The following is a 13805-nucleotide window of genomic DNA, read 5'->3' as shown; positions in this document are numbered from 1 at the left end:
TCAGAATGAACCAATTCCAACATATCTTTGACTCTATACCCCTTTAAAAGCTTCTTGGTTATTTTTCCTTCCAAGTAAGACTCGCAGGTTGGAAATATTTCCACTACCAATCAACCCAAAAGTTCATCAGCTACCAATGAATCCTACTTAAGTTAAAATAACCTAGCCTTTGATGCCAAAGATATAATTGGTTCATTTCTAAAGGTTGCTTTTTCTTAATAGTTAGAAGATGTGTTATTAATTTCCATTTATTGCATCGTGGGAGTTATTGGATTTATAGATTGTCAACCAATGTACCAGAATAGATAATTTTCCTATTTTTCTTGATAACAAACTTGTTATCAAAATAGACAGAATATCTATTCTTTGATAGTTTAGAAACCAGAATCGAATTCTTTCTAAACTTAGTAGACAATTTCTCAAAAATCATTTTTATTCCTATCATAGGATAAACATCTCCCACTGCAATAGCTGCTACTTTTACAGTAGTGCCCACGTAGACGGTGATTTCTCCTTCATATAGTTATCGGATTTTCTAGAACCTCTGCAGTGAATTGCAGATATGATTAGTGGCTCCCGTATCTACACACCAAGTACCGGTAGATAACACCACTAATCATGTATTAACTAATGAATGAAATACACCTATTTTGTTCTTAGTTTTAAGAGGACAGTCTACCTAAATGTCCAAGTCCTATTTTCAATCATTATAATTGGGACTACTAAGTCTTTTCTATAGTATAATAACTAGGGGATTGACAAACATTTTAAATCCTAAGAATCACAAAAATATTTGGTCAAGACCAACACCTTAAAATCCCCATGAATTTTGTATGCCACGATAGTGTGGATGTATATAAAATCAAAAAGGAGATTTTATTCATTAATTTTATTATCTCGTCAACTTTACTTTATGACGAATAAAATTAATAGTTGATCTATCTTTGATCAAATATTTGGTCAAAACTTTTGAATTTAAAATAACATTGATTCCTCAAACAATATTATTTAAATTCACCAACACCTCAAACACCGTGAATTTTGCATGCCACGATGGTGTGGACATATACAAAATTGAACATTTGTTAGTGGAGGGTTTTACCCATTAATTATCTTGTCCATAAGTCTTTATGACAAATAAAATTACCTCAAACACCATGAATTTTGTATGCCACGATAGTGTGGACGTATACAAACCAAACATTTGTTAGAGGGGTTTTTCCCATTAATTTTATTTCCTTGTCAAATTGACAAATAAAATTACCTCATACATCATGAATTTTTGTATGCCACGATAGTGTGGACCCGTATAAAATCTCAACATTTGTAAGAGGGGGTTTTAATTTTATTATCTTGTCAACCTATCTTTATGACAAATTAATAGTTGATTTTCTTCGGTCACATAAATAATAACAGTGACTCCGATGGGGAGGATACTATTAGACGTGCCTAAGTGTATACCATTACTTGACACTAAGTCCATTAATAAGATTATGCCCCTTCCGATGGGGAAGATCACACGCTCTTAATTAATTTCCTATAGTCATCATAAATGGAAGTTTGATCTAGTGATCCGCAAACAAACTCATCCGATATGGAGGAAGGCACTTAGAGCCAATGCGCAAGTTTGTTTGCATCACTTACAAAACAGTAATGGAGACCGTGGAATTTATTAAAATAAATCCCTCTCCCACTTAGTTATTTAAAGTGAGGAATTTTAAGTTATCCTAGCATACATCACATGCATACACACACATCACAGTAAATAAAGTAATAAATATGAAAATTATTTTCCAACTATTATGGCCTTTTTCTGTTATTGTCCTCCATGTGATCCAACCCTAGCTGCTGCCATCTTTAGCCACTGCCATCGGGTCGAGTTGTCGCATCCATCTTGCTTCTTATTCCGCTGTGCCTCTGGTGCTCCAAAAGTATCACGCCTCAGAAGAATCCGATCCGCGACAAAAATAGAATTTTACATATATCGATCCTATATTCTACGAAGGAATGTAAATGTAATCTAGATCGAAAATAAAATTCTAAAATCCTAAGGCTAATACAGCTCCTGCTGTATTAGTTACATACAATCATGCACACACAAAAATAATGCCCTTGACATTTCCAAGGGTCCAATCACACACAACATCTATAAGCCATAATAGTTGGAGCCTGCAACCACAAAGTTAGCACATCCTACAATTATCCTGCCTAAATTATGTATGGCATGTGCATAACCTAATTTGAAAACCAAACACACAGAGGCAAACCCTAGCTCTAATACCAATTGTTGGTTAGTCCTAGGAAAACGAACCGGTTCCATTGTACAAAATTTTTTGTACAAGTGTCGAACCTTTCCTTAAATAACCTATTGTGTTCTTTAGAAGTTAAATTAGGAATCGCAGACGGAACTTAACATCATTGATTCCAAATTTAACTTATCTATTCTTAATGGTTTAGATTTGAATCGCAAGCAGAACTTAACACTATTGATTCAAATCTACCTAAGTTATTAATTCCATAAATATTAATTTCCAAAATTGGCTTCTAGGACTGCATGGCGAGGCACATGGCCTTCTTGGATATGGGAGCAACCACCACCGCCTAGGCAAAGCCTTTTAAGGAAAGCTAATATTTATTTCCTTAAATAACTCTAGGTTAACCAAAAAGAACAATCAAATCACAAATTCGAAAAACAAAACAAAAAGAAACACATCTTCAAAACAAATCCGAAAATCTAGAATCTAATGCCTCTTGTGTTTGGAATTCATACAAAAGAAATACAACTAGTATGATGCGGAAATTAATTACTAATTACACTTTCCTTTGTAAACTTTAATGACCTCTTGATCTTCTACCGTATTCCTCTTCTAACCTCGGACGTTGTGTGGGAAACGATCTTCCGAGATGAGAACCACCAAGCACCTTCTTCTTCCTTCTAGGTTTCGGGCACCATAATTCTCCAAGAGAAGTAGAGGTCCGACCACCACCACCAAGCTCCAAGGGATGCATGAACCAAAACCTCCTTTCTCTCCTTCTTCTCCTAGTTAGAACCGGCCACCATCAAGACCTCCAAGAGGGGTTGCCGCCGGCCACAAGAAGAAGAGAAGAGGGAGAAGCTAGGGCTGACCACCAAGGAGGAAAAGAGAGGAAGAATAGAATAGAGTCGTTAGCCATTAAGGCACCTCTACCCTCTCTTTTATATTCCTTGGTCGTGGCAAATAAGGAAATTTTAAATTAAAACTTCCTTAATTTCTTTGCCATGAAAAAGAAAAATTATTTTAATTAAAAATAATTTTCTTCTCTTAATAATAATGGCCGACCACCACAAGCTATAAACAAGGAGAGTTTTAATTAATTAAAACTTCCTAATTTGTCTCCAAAAATTTATAAAAATTTCTCCAATAATTTTAATCCCTTCATGGTTAGTAAAAAGGAAATTTTATAAATTAAAATATTTCTTTTAAACATGTGGATAATTTCCAAAAAAGCCAGTTGTCTCTAAAAATTAAAATATCTTTTCAATCTACAAATAAGGAAAGATATCAAATCTTTTCTTAATCTTTTGTAGAAACTAATAAAAGAGAATATTTAATTTTTAAACTCACTTTTAAAACATGAACATGGTTAAAAAAGGAAAGTTTTCTCAAAATTAAAATCTCCTTTCAATCTACAAATAAGGAAAGATTTCAAATCTTTTCTTAATCTTTTGTAGAAAGCTATAAAAGGAAAGATTGAAATTTTAAACTCTCTTTTAAAACCATGATATCCACATAAGAAATAATTTTAATAAAAATTCCTTTTAATTTTCTAGTGGCCGACCACCTAAGCTTGGGACCCAAGCTTTGGCCGGCCACCAACTTGGCTCAACCCTTGCGTCTTGGCCGGCCCTAGCTTGGGTTCTAAGCTAGCTTGGCCGGCCACCAAAAGTGGGTAAGAAGGTGGGTATATGGTGGGTATTAATCTCTATATACAAGAGGCTACGATAGGGACCGAGAGGAGGAATTGGTTTTGGTCTCCCGATGAAATTAAGCTTCCCGTGTTCGCCCCGAACACACAACTTAACTTCATCAATAATAATTCATACCACTAAAGAATTATTATTGAACTACCGCACCAATCCCAAATTACATTTTTGGGCTCTTTCTTATTATGAGTGTGTTAGTCTCCCAGTGTTTAAGATGTCGAATGTCCACTAATTAAGTGAGTTACTGAGAACTCATTTAATTAATATCTTAGTCCAAGAGTAGTACCACTCAACCTTATCGTCATGTCAGACTAAGTCCACCTGCAGGGTTTAACATAACAATCTTTATGAGTTCCTCTTGGGGACATTATCAACCTAGATTACTATGACACAGTTTCCTTCTATAATCAACAAGTCACACTATAAGTAACATCATTTCCCAACTTATCGGGCTTATTGATTTATCGAACTAAATCTCACCCATTGATAAATTAAAGAAATGAATATCAAATATATGTGCTTGTTATTATATTAGGATTAAGAGCACACACTTCCATAATAACTGAGGTCTTTGTTCCTTTATAAAGTCAGTATAAAAGGAAACGACCTCTAATGGTCCTACTCAATACACTCTAAGTGTACTAGTTTAATTAGATAGTTAAGATAAACTAATATCTAATTACACTATGACCTTCTAATGGTCTGTTCCTTTCCATCTTGGTCGTGAGCTACTGTTTATAATTTATAAGGTGCTGATAACATGATCCTCTGTACAATATAAATTAATTGAACAACTACATTTATCATAAATGTAGACATTTGACCAATGTGATTCTTTTTTCTAGATAAATATTTATACCTAAAGCTTGGCTTTTAGTATACACTCTAACAATCTCCCACTTATACTAAAAGACTAAGCTGCCATACATCTGATTCCCAACCCTTCAACATGCCCATCAAAAGCTCTTTCCTTAAGGGACTTAGTGAAAAGATCTATAGGTCATCATCTGATGCAATCTAGGCGGCAACAACTTCTCCTCGTTATACGATTTCTCGTATTCGGTGGTTCTTGCGCACCATTGTGTTTACTTGGCTTATGGACTCATGGTTTCTTCGAGTTTGTTACTGCACCAATATTATTACAATAAATTGTAATAATCTTTGGACAAACCAGAAATCATATCTAAGTCCATCTTGAGGCGGTCAACAACTGGTGTAGACCCAAGAACGCCAGGGAGATCAGAAGCTTCCTTGGTTTAGCTGGGTGTTACAGGAAATTCGTGGAGGACTTTTCCAAGATAGCCTCTCCACTAACAACCCTAACTAGGAAGAACAAGAAGTTTGAATGGTCAGACAGATGTGAGCAAAGTTTCCAAGCATTGAAGAAAAGACTGACCAGTGCTCCCATTCTGACTGTTCAAGAGAGTGACAAGAGTTTTGACATATACAGTGATGCTTTCAAGATGTGCCTTGGAGCTGTTCTCTTGCAAGAGGGGAAGGTTATAGCTTATGCTTCTAGACAACTCAAAGACTATGAGAAGAACTACCCCACTCATGATCTTGAGCTAGCAACTGTGGTCTTTGCACTAAAACTCTGGCGACATTATTTGTATGGAGTTCAGTGCAGAATCTTCACCGACCATCAGAGTTTGAAGTATTTCTTTACCCAGAAAGACTTAAATATGAGACAGCGCAGGTGGCTAGAGTTGGTTAAAGATTATGACTGTGAAATCTTCTACCACCCAGGTAAAGCTAACAAAGTGGCGGATGCACTAAGCCGAAAATCCAGTGCAACCCTGATGCCCTTGTCATCATTAGCACTGCCACTATAGAAGGAACTGTCAGATTTTGGAGTTGAAATTATTTATTGGCAACTCTTGGCATTGACCTTAGAGTCAACCCTGCTTGAGGATATACAGAGAAAGCAAAGTGAAGATCCAGATATCCAGAAAAAGAAGAAAATTCAGGGTTTTGGGTATCAGACAATGGAATCCTTTATCAGGGGAGCCGCCTTTATGTCCCCGATGATGAGGAATTGAGAAAGAAGATTCTAGAAGAAGCTCATAGTACACCGTACTCCATGCACCCTGGTTCCACCAAGATGTATCAAGATTTAAAACAGAGATTCTGGTGGTCTGGACTCAAGAGAGATGTTGCAAAATATATCAGTACCTGCCTGACATGCCAGAGAGTCAAAGCAGAGCACTAGAGACCAGGAGGAGTCCTACAACCCCTCCCAATACCAGAGTGGAAGTGGGAAGAAATATCCATGGACTTTATAACAGGTCTTCCAAGGACCACTAATGGGTACGATGCAATATGGGTGATAGTGGACAGGTTGACAAAGTCTGCTCACTTTTTAGCCATCAAGGTGTCCCACTCTATAGAGTAGTTGGCACAACTATATGTTAAGGAAGTGATCAGACTTCATGGAGTCCCGAAGTCGATTGTTTCTGATAGGGATGGGCGCTTCACCTCTCATTTTTGGGAGTCTGTCCAGAATGCACTAGGCACCAAACTCAAGTTCAGCACAGCCTTCCATCCCCAGACTAATGGACAGACAGAACGAGTAAATCCACTACAACAAAAACCCTCATAGACATCAGTGGAACAACAATGGTTTTAAGCAAAAACCGATGTCTTTGAGTATTTTACACAGGTTTTTCCAAAAATCGGTGTCTATGAGCGCATATTTTAGCTCATAGACATCGGTTTTTTAGGCGATGTCTATGAGCGCCCTTTTTTTAATTAATAGACATCGATTTTAATAGCGGTTTTTAAAACCCGGTGTTAATGACCCAAAATAAAATATTTTAATTTTCCCACCAGCCAAAATTTACAACACTGTGAAGTTCCCTCCAAACCTAAATCTATATCGCGCCCCTTCCTCCGCGTGACCATCTCTCTCGCCTAAACCTAAACCTAAACCTCTGACCATCCGACCATCTCTCTCAGCGTAAACTTAAACCTTCGACCATCTCTCTCAACCTCATCTCCCTCTTCCCCCTTCTTAGATCGACGCCCCTTCCTCTCCCGATTAGGATCAAGACACGACGCCCTTGCTTCTCCGTCCAACCACACCGCATCTCCTCCAACTCCTCCATTTGGTTGAGAAGAGGAGGCCTTCTTCGCATTCCAGTAGTTTTTCCTTCATCCATCTCCGGTGCAGCATTCACTGCCACCGCTCGAGTCCTTCTTCACATTCCGGTAATTTTTCCTTTATACATCGTCGCTACTGAATTTCTTCCTCATCTTTGACAGTTTCATCTTCTTGATCTCTTGTTTGCAAGTATTAATTGATTGATGCATGCAATGTGTTTGATGAATTTCCTCAAACACTACCTTGAGTTGATTTTATCATTTTTGTTTGATAGATTGAGGAGTTGTTAGTTCCTGTTGCTAAGTTGGTTTTATGTAATCCTTGAACTATCAAGTTTCTTTTATGTCTATGCTAATTCTTTTCACTGATATGTCATGGTTTCTGGTTTAGAAATTTATTGGTATAATGATGAAGTAGTTGGTTTCTGATTTATGAAATTTATTTGTATCCTTTTCTTGGTAAGCGTAGTTGGTTTCTTGGAGGACCCGTATAGTTAATTTATTTGTATAATGATGGATTAAGAATTTTGGCTCATTGTTGTAATTGTCTAGATATTTTTGATTGATTTTAGATTCATTAGTACAACAAAATGGACAAGGCATGGATGGCAAAGGATAGATTATCACATGAGTTTGAACTTGGACTAGAATCTTTCTTGCAATTTGCGCTGCAACATGCTACTAATCCTACTAGTATACCTTGTCCTTGTACGAAATGTGGCAATCTATGGAACAATAATATTAACAGCATAAGGGCACATGTGTACTGTAATGGTATAGACTTAACATACAAAAAATGGATATGGCATGGGGAAGAATCTGTATTAGGAGATTTAAAGAAAGAGAATGATGCAGCTGGAGAAAGTGAAAACTATTTTGCTGATAAACCTATAGATATGGTACATGCTGCATATGAAAGTTTAGAGAATCCAGATCAATTTATAAAATTACTTGAGGATGCTGAGAAACCCCTATATGTTGGGTGTACTAAATTTACAAAGTTATCTGCAATTGTGTAATTATATAACTTGAAAGCGAAATACAGCTGGAGCGATAATAGTTTTACTGAACTACTTATCTTGTTTGGAGAAATGCTTCCCGTTGATAATGAATTGCCTTTATCTTTATATGATGCGAAGAAAAGCTTATGTGCAATGGGGATGACTTATAAGAAAATACATGCTTGCCCTAATGATTGTGTCTTATACTGGAAGGAGTATGAGGATTTTACCGATTGTCCTACTTGTGGGTTGTCAAGGTGGAAGTTGGCCAAGAATTCTAGGATAATTGAAGGAGTCCCTGCAAAAATTTTATGGTACTTTCCTCCTATTCTTAGATTTCAAAGAATGTTTCTGAGCAAGGGAATATCTAAGGAGTTAATTTGGCATGCTAATAAAAGAGTATGTGATGCCTATATGCGACATCCAGCTGATGCACCTTGTTGGAGACTTGTGGATCATAATTGGCCAGATTTTGCTTCTGAGACAAGAAATCTAAGGTTGGCCATAGCAGCTGATGGGATCAATCCTCATAGTTTGATGAGTTCTACATATAGTTGTTGGCCAGTTATAATGATCACCTATAACCTTCCTCCATGGTTGTGTATGAAGAGAAAATATATGATGCTCACGTTGTTGATTTCTGGTCCTAAATAGCCGGGAAATGACATTGATGTGTACTTGGCGCCTTTGATTGACGATTTAAAACAATTATGGGAAGTTGGTGTTGAAGCATATGATGCACACCGAGAAGAAAGATTCTTGCTTAGAGCTGTCCTATTGTGGACAATTAATGATTTTCCGGCATATGGAAACCTGGCAGGATGCACTGTAAAAGGATATCAGGCATGCCCTATCTATGGTGAGAAAACTTGTGTAAAAAGGTTGAAGCAAAGTAAAAAAATGTCATTTACAGGTCAGACGGTTTCTTCGTAGAGATCATCCTTATCGAAGGCAGAAGAAGGCATTTGATGGGACACAAGACTTTACTATGGCCCCAAAACTACTAAGTGGTGATGAAGTTTTAAAAAAAGTAGAAGGAATTACATGTCGATGGGGAAAAATTAGAGCAAATCTTCAATCAAAGGAAAATGATGGTAAGTCCTGCTGGAAAAAGAAATCGATATTCTTTGAACTTGAGTATTGGAAAGATCTGCATGTTCGGCATGTTCTTGATGTGATGCACATAGAGAAAAACGTTTGCGAAAGTTTGATTGGTACATTACTTGATATGCCAGGAAAGACAAAAGATGGAATTGCAGCAAGAAACGACCTAGTGGATATGAAAATTAGGGGAGAATTAGCACCACAAAAAGGGAGAAAAGGACTTTTTTCCCACCAGCATGTTATACATTAAGCATGGATGAGAAAAGAAGACTTTGTAATTCATTGTTTGGAATTAAGGTTCCCACGGGTTACTCCTCCAACATCAAAAACCTTGTCTCAATGAAGGACCTAAAACTGGTTGGTCTTAAATCACATGACTGCCACACCTTAATGCAACATTTGCTCCCAATTGCCATCCGTGGTGTTCTACCCAAGCATGTCAGAAATGCTATCACAAGATTTGTTTCTTATTCAATGTGTTATGTAACAAAGTAATAGATGCCTCAAAGTTGGATAATGTACAAATAGAAATTGTGACGACGTTGTGTCTGTTTGAAAAGTATTTTCCACCTTCATTTTTTGATATAATGGTTCACTTAACAGTTCATCTCGTGCGTGAGGTCAAGTTGTGTGGACCAGTTTGGTATAGATGGATGTTTCCATTTGAAAGATATATGAAAACATTGAAAGGTTATGTGTAGAATAGAAATCGACCAGAAGGATGCATGGCTGAATGTTATATTGTTGAAGAAGCTGTAGATTTTTGCTCATAATTTCTATCTAATATGAACACGATAGGGATTCCATCAAAGCATCATGAAATAATACTCACTAAGTCCTTGTCAGGTGCCAAGGTGCACTTCTGTTGTCACGATGAGTGGGAACAAGCACATCGTTATGTATTGGAAAATGAAGCTGAGGTTAATCCTTACATTGTGTAAGCCCTCTAGTTCAGTAATAATCTCCTGAAATTGTTTAAAAAAATATCTGATTAATCTCTTCAAAAATTTTTGATTAGGGAACATATGACACACTTGAAACAAAAATTTCCTATTAAAGGTGCAAAGTGGTTACAAGATAAGCACCACAGAAGTTTTATTTCTTGGTTCCATGAACATGTAAGTACCATAAATATTAGCATGTTTATTATTGAACACAAGAACTTTAAGAATTTTAATAATTAAACCCCCTTATGATGAATTGTAGGTTACAAATACAACATCATCTTCCTCCAATCAATTATAAGAAAAAGTGAAGCTGTTGGCAAATGGACCTAGCAAGCAAGTGCTAAAATACTCTAGTTATATGATCGATGGGGTCACTTATTACCCGAAAGAACGTGATAATGTTACAGTTGTTCAAAACTCGAGTGTAAGCTTGCTCGCACAAACAATGCAAGTTGCAAGTTCAAAGGATAAGAATCCAATTATAACAGACATGATATATTATGGTGTGATACAAGAAATATGGGAGCTCAATTACCATGATTTTCGAGTTCCAATGTTTAAGTGTGATTGGCTAGAGAATAACACTGGTATTAGAGTAGATGATAATCGTTTCACCTTGGTAAATCTTAAGAGAATGGGATTCAAATCCGACCCATTTATCTTGGGCACTCAAGTGAAGCAAGTATTTTATGTAGAAGACCCTCAAGATCCCACATGGTCTATTGTACTTTCAACTACAAATAGAGAGTATTTTGAATACATCACTGATGATAAGTTGGGAGATCCTTCAATCCACTACCAATGCTTCACCAAAGGGATGCCATCAATGGATATTGACGAAACTGATGACAATGAACCATCCTGTATTCGTGGAGATTGTGATGGGATTTGGGTTGACAATGAGAATTTTTAGTTTGGTAACTTTATTTATGGTTTATATATGCGACTATTTACTTTATTTTGGTAACTTTGGTTCATTGTTTGGTAGTAGTTTTTTTTTTAAATATACGAATGTTTACTTTGTTGTGATTTTGAATGATATGCTCTGCTCTATTTCAAATTCTCACTGTTATGATTAGGTTTTCGACACTATGAACACTAGAAAAAAGGCCCATTTAGCACGTGATGATGATAAGTATTCACACACAAATGCAAAAGACAATGAATAAGATCAAAAAGAGGGTGCTGAGGATAGCCAGGAAATAGGATCAGACGGGACGGCCCAAACAACAAGATCAAAAAGAGGTCGTACACAAATGAATAAGCTTGTTGTTCAAAGGGTTCAGGGAGTCAAACAAAGTGTCAAATTTAATGAGTATGGACATCCAGTTGGCCAAAAGGCTTCTGAATTGCAAAGTTTTATTGGTGTGCTTGCTCGGGAAAAAGTTAATATTAATTACCACTCTTGGAAGCAAGTGCCGAATGAAGTTAAGAACATGATATGGGAATCCATCAATGTAAGTAACATGATACTTTCTTATGTGATGCATTTTTTTCTTTTCTTTTATTTATATACTTAAGATATTTGTTTGTGTAGTTGACATACCAACTCGACCCAAAATGGAGGAATGGGTGTTTGATCTCTGCAAACACCAAGTGGCATCAGTATAAAACTCACCTCACCAGGACATTCATCCAGCCAAATAGAAATAATCCGAAGCTTCTCAATAAGGTACCTCAAGGGCATTGCATTTCACGTGAAGATTGGAGTAGTTTTGTGATTAATCGAATGTCTGAAGACTTTATAGTAAGTTGTTTAAGGTGGTCTTTTTAAATTCTAGTTGATATATGTGGTTATAATTCATCTATCACTATGTAGAGGAAAAGTGAACTACAAAGTCAAAGAAGCAAGGCAAACTTATACCCTCATCGTCTTTCTCGAAAAGGATATGCAGGTTTGTCTGAAGAATTAGTAAGTATTTAGTTAACATTAAATTCCTACTTATGGTTGTCATAGTTGGTGTTGAGTACGTTGACTTCATGTGGTTTTTTTATTACAATCCAGTGTTTTTTGTGATGACGATGAGATAAACAGAGCCATCCTCTGGAAGAGAGGGCGGCTCAACAAAGCTGGGGAATTTGTTGGCGATGAGTTGAAGCAAATAGTGAATAAGATTGTAAGCAAAAGTATACATAAATTGCTTATTTTGTACATATATGATATATGTATATATTTAAAGTTATTGTATTTGGATGCATGACAGGATGATTATATTGTCCAAAAGAAGGATGGTAAGATGCCCTTTACCAAACCATTTGAAGATATTCTCACGAAGGCCTTGAATTCTAATGAACATGGTGGACGAGTGAGAGGCATAGGAGCAAATGTCACTCCATCATCCTTCTTCAAGGTTGCTAGAGGGAAGGTGCAAATTGACAAGGCTGCCTATGAAAGGCAACAGAAAGAGTTTAAGGAGGCAAAAGCTATGCTTTCTGACCAAGGTGACAGAATAAAAAAATTGGAAGCAATGGTGTTGAAACTATCTGGTCGAGAATTTGAGAGTGAGGAGAAGGGTAGCTGCTTAGTTAAACCACAATGCCTCCTCGATATAAAACCTGAAGTTGAACGTCATAGGCGCCTCTCAAATGAAGGCCTAGAAGAACATGATGATGATGATGTGAAATTTATTGAGAAGGATTCGGCTTTACAGGTTAAATATATATTTCACGTTGATATTATTATCCCATCATTAGTATCTAATGAATCTTGTAAAGCACTATATGTTGAAGATTCATGAATTGTTTGTCTTATAAGGAAAAGCAGTGATGTTATTGCAACCTAACGACAAGACTGTTGCATATGGGACAATTGTCTCTGTTAATGGACCTGACAACTTTATTGATGATGTTCCATTACCCGTGAATTGCATGAGGATTGCCATTGTTAAAGCAATTGATCAATCAACACCACTGCCTGTTGCAATCCCGTCTGCATGTCAGAGTATTGGGGATGCTGTAGGTGGCCATGTGGCTTGGCCTGTGCACTTAATCAACATGCGGGATGAGGTAAATGTGATAAAGTGTTGTCTAAATTTTGTGTACATTTAAAGTATGTCACATATCTAATATATATATGGTTGCATCTACATATGTAGAAGACCAGGAAGAAAAAAGTTGACAACAGACAAGAGAAGTCTAAGTTACAATCGTCCAATGTGCCAAGACCCTTACACATCTTATATAGTTATTTTCAGTGTCTTGATGAAACAGAGAATGCGATTTTGGAATTAGTTCCTGATGTATTTGGCATGGAGCGCACAGTCCATGTTAATTACGATGACATATTTCCCTTTTGTGAATTGACGCCAATCACAGACACTTGCATAGTTGTGTATATGTGGTAAGCTTTCAATTGAATTGGACTTTATTTATGTGTTTCATTAATTTAGATTTCATCATTATTTTGGGATATTTTCCAATTGTAGGCATCTATATAGAAAGATGCAGGAAAAGATGTTGCTGTAGGATTTCAGATTCGTGGATCCATTGCCTGTGGAGTATGTACCATCAAAAAATCAGAATAGAGATTTCATCCAAGAACAGTTGAATAAAAGGGCTTGTTACTTAAGCAGTAGGCTAATTGGTACCTCATCTGGTCAATTGGTTGTTGTGCCATGCAACGTTGGGTGAGTAAGAATAACATTATATATCACTCTCACTTGCATATTTTGAGAACTTGCAAGATGCATA

Source organism: Zingiber officinale, chromosome 11B (genome assembly GCF_018446385.1).
Source record: "Zingiber officinale cultivar Zhangliang chromosome 11B, Zo_v1.1, whole genome shotgun sequence".
In the NCBI taxonomy this organism is placed as follows: domain Eukaryota; kingdom Viridiplantae; phylum Streptophyta; class Magnoliopsida; order Zingiberales; family Zingiberaceae; genus Zingiber; species Zingiber officinale.
This window is presented reverse-complemented; position numbering follows the sequence as displayed.